The sequence below is a fragment of the Mobula hypostoma genome, unplaced genomic scaffold (genome assembly GCF_963921235.1).
Source record: "Mobula hypostoma unplaced genomic scaffold, sMobHyp1.1 scaffold_36, whole genome shotgun sequence".
Lineage (NCBI taxonomy): Eukaryota > Metazoa > Chordata > Chondrichthyes > Myliobatiformes > Myliobatidae > Mobula > Mobula hypostoma.
Window position 1 is genome coordinate 1,220,506 of NW_026948187.1, and position 4,235 is coordinate 1,224,740.

The 4,235-nt window shown below is 49.4% G+C and overlaps 1 non-coding gene across 1 annotated transcript; it reads left to right on the forward strand.

The window, feature by feature from the left end:
• Nucleotides 1-361: 361 nt before the first annotated feature.
• Nucleotides 362-455, forward strand: trnai-uau (transfer RNA isoleucine (anticodon UAU)). Its single transcript has 2 exons — nt 362-399; nt 420-455. It is a non-coding gene; the product is annotated as a tRNA-Ile (tRNA).
• The last annotated feature ends 3,780 nt before the right edge of the window (nt 456-4,235 follow it).

Below are 4,235 nucleotides of genomic sequence, written 5' to 3' on the forward strand. Positions count from 1 at the left end.
CAGGTTGTTGTTGCGACTCCACTCCACTAGTTGGCATATCTCACTCCTGCAGGCCCTCTCTTCTCCATCTGAGATTCTACCTACAATGTTTGCATCATCAGCAAATTTATGGGTGGCATTTGATGCGCACATTTGATTACTCGATATGCACATGGATGTCAGGAAGATCGAGGGATATGGACATGGTACGAAGGAGGGATTAGAGTTTGAGTATCTTTGATTTGCTGTTTAGATGCTACGGCAATACACTGTGGGCTGAACGGCCTTTTCACGTATATTTCTATGCTCTTTGCTCCACGATATAGGGAGTTCTTCCATTTTTTCTTTCCAGATATTTAAAACGAAGTGTTTGCAGCACTGGGCTCTAGTGGCGCAATCGGTTAGCGCGCGGTACTTATATGGCAGTACACGGCGGAGAAGTGCCGAGGCTGTGAGTTCGAGCCTCACCTGGAGCACTTGTGATTTCAATGTTTACAAAGCCCAGGTGACTGGGCGTTTCTCAAGCTGAGCATTCAACTGAAATGTTACATTTGATTTTGTGCTTGTGAGAGGCCCTGCTTATTATTTGTATTTAACTTCGAATGTCAGTCTGGACTCTGAGTATTGAGGAGTCTGATGGCTTGGGGGAAGTAACTGTTGCACATTCTAGTTGTGAGAGCCCGAATGCTTCACTACCTTTTGCCGGATGGCAGGAGGGAGAAGGGTTTGTATGAGGGGTACGTGGGGTCCTTCACAATACTGTTAGCTCTGCGGGTACAGCGTGTGGTGTAAATATCTCTAATAGCGGGAAGAGAGATCCCGATGATATTCTCAGCTGACCTCACTATCCGCTGCAGGGTCTTGCGATCCGACAGGGTGCAATTCCCGAACGAAGCAGTGATGCAGCTGCTCAGGATGCTCTCGATACATCCTCTGTAGGATGTGGTGAACATGGGAGGGAAGCTGTATGTCTAATCCGGGAAATCTGTGATAGGACGATGCGATGGAGCTTCACTCTGACTCTGAAACGAGGAGTGTCTGATGGGACTGCGTCGAGGGACCTTCATGTTGTGTCTGATGCAGGGAGTAGAAACATAGAAACATAGAAAATAGGTGCTGGAGTAGGCCATTTGGCCCTTCGAGCCTGCACCCCCATTCAGTACGATCATGGCTGATCATCCAACTCAGAACCCTGCACCTACCTTCTCTCCATACCCCCGAACCCTTTAGCCACAAGGGCCGTATCTAACTCCCTCTTAAATATAGCCAATGAACTGGCCTCAACTGTTTCCTGTGGCAGAGAATTTTAGAGGTTCACTACTCTCTGTGTGAAGAAGTTTTTCCTCATCTCAGTCTTAAAAATCTTCCCCTTTACCCTCCAACTGTGACTCCTCTTTCTGGACTTCCCCAAAATCGGAAACAATCTTCCTGCATCTAGCCTGTCCAATCCCTTTAGAATTTTATACGTTTCAATGAGATCGCCCCTCAATCTTCTAAATTGCAGAGAGTACAAGCCTAGTCGATCCGGTCTTTCATCATATGAAAGTCCTGCCATCCCAGGAATCAATCTTGTGAACCTTCTTTGTACTCCCTCTATGGCAAGGATGTCTTTCCTCAGATTAGAGGACCAAAACTGCACACAATACTCCAGGTGTGGTCTCACCAAGGCCTTGCACAACTGCAGTAGTATCTCCCGGCTCCTGTACTCGAATCCTCTTGCTGTGTACCTGCATGCCCACTTTCAATGACTGGTGTACAATGACACCCAGGTCTCGATGCACCACCCCTTTTCCTAATCGGCCACCATTCAGATAATAACCTGTTTTCCTGTTCTTGCCACCAAAGTGGATAACCTCACATTTATCCACATTAAATTGCATCGGCCATGAATTTGCCCACTCATCTAACCTGTCCAAGCCGCCCTGGATCCACTTAGCATCCTCCTCACAGCTAACACTGCCACGCAGCTTCGCGTCATCCGCAAACTTGGAGATCCTCCATTTAATTCCCTCGTCTAAGTCATTAATATATATTGTAAACAACTGGGGTCCCAGCACTAAGCCTGGCGGTACCCCACTAGTCACCGCCTGCCATTCTGACAAGGTTCCGTTTACTCCCACTCTTTGCTTCCTGTCTGCCAACCAATTCTCTATCCACATCAATACCATAACCCCAATACTGTGTGTTTTAAGTTTGCACACTAATCTCCTGTGTGGGACCTTGTCAAAAGCCCTTTGAAAATCCAAATGTATCAAATCCACTGGTTCTCCTCTATCCACTCTACTAGTTACATCCTCAAAAAACATTATGAGATTCGTCAGACATGATTTTCCATTCACAAATCCATGCTGACTTTGTCCGATGATTTCACCGCTTTCCAAATGTGCTGTTATCACATCTTCGATAACTGACTCTAGCATTTTCCCTACCACCGATGTCAGACTTATACGTCTATAATTCCCCGGTTTCTCTCTCCCTCCTTTTTTAAAGAGGGTGAGGGGGTGTGTGATGAGACTTCGTCGAGGTATCTGCATTCTGTGTCTGAATCGGGGAGTGTGTGATCGGACTGCGTCGAGGGACCTACATTCCGTGTCTGAATCGGGGAGTGTGTGATCGGACTGCGTCGAGGAAGCTTCACTCTGCGTCTCATCTGGAAATATGTGATGGGACAGTGCCGAGGGATCTTCCTTCTATGTCAGATGCAGAGAGAGTGGGATGAGACGGTGTGGAGGCAGCTTCACTCTGTGTTTGATTTGGGGAGTTTATGATGGGACGTTATGGAGGGAGTTACATTCTGTTACAAATCCGAGGAATGTGCGATGGGAGACTGTGGAAGGAGTTTCGCTCTGTGTCGTCCCCTGAGAGTGGGATGATGCAGAGGAAGCTTCACTATGTGTCTGCCCTGGCAGTGTATGATGGGACGGTGTGGAGGGACCTTCACTCTGTTTCTGAACCCTAAAGTGTTTGATGAGATGGGGTAGAGGGAGCATCCGTCTGTGTCTCATCCAGGGATTGTGTGATGGGTTGATGTAAAGGGAGCTTCACTCTGATTCTGACCCGTGTTCTGTATGATGGGAGGGGGTGGAGTGAGCCTAACCCTGAATCTGATCCGGTGTTTGTGAGGTAGGGTGGTACGGTGGGAGATTCTCTCGATGTCTGACCTGTGAGTGTGTGATGTGACGGTGGGAGGGAGGCTCAGTCTGTGTCTGAGACAGGGATTTTGTAATGGGATGGCACGGGGTAGATTTTCTCAATGTCTGAACCTGGGGGTGTATCATGCAATGATGTGGAGGGAATGCTCTGGTTCTGAACCTGTGAATGTGCAATGGTACTGCGTGGACGAAGCTTCACTCTCCGTCTGATGTGGGGTTTGTGTGAAGGAAAATTCACTCTGTTTCTGATGCTATGAGTGTGTGATGGGATGGTGGAGAGGGAGCTTCAATCTGTTTATATCTCCTGTAGTGCTTGGCGGGACGGTGCGCAGGGAGTTTCACTCTGTGTCTGACAGCGGGAGTGTTTGGTGGGACGGTGTGGAGGGAGCTGCTCTCTGAGTCTTATCCAGGGAGTTTTTGATGGGACTGTGTGGAGGGAGCTGCACTCCGTCTCTGATGCGGGGAGTATGTGATGGGACGGTGTGGAAGCAGCTTCACTCTGTGTCTGAGCCGGGCTGTGTGTGATGGGACGGTGTGGAGGGAGTTTCGCTGTGTCTAATCCCCAAAGCGTGTGATTGGACGGTGTGGCGGGAGCTCCACTGTGTGTCTGATTCGGGGATGTGTGTTGGGGCAGTGTAGAGAGAGCTCCACTCTGTTTCTGGACCCAGGATTGTTTGATGAGATGGGGCGGAGGGAGCTTCACTGTCTTTGACGCTGGCATTGTGTGATGGCACGGCGTGATGTCATTGTGTGATGTCACGGTGTGGAGGGAGATCACCCCATGTTGATCGCTTCTGTTCCATTCCCCATCCCTCTCTTCTTCGCGACCTTTGTGGATACAGGTCAGACGTTATACAGTCTATGAACTTCCAATCTCTTTTGTCGTTTTTGTCTGCCAGAGCACGGAGAGCGCGCAGGAAGACGGGGGCAGAAGAGTGCGAGTAGGGGGTGGTCAGCCTGGATGGGGATGAGGAGTGAGGAGATTCTGGGAAGCCGATATTATCGGACTGACATCCCCCAGACTGGAGCTGAGACGCTGCTGTACCAGTGTGAGGAGCTCAGACCCATTATTGCAGTTCACCAGGTGCGACGGGCAGCAGTAAC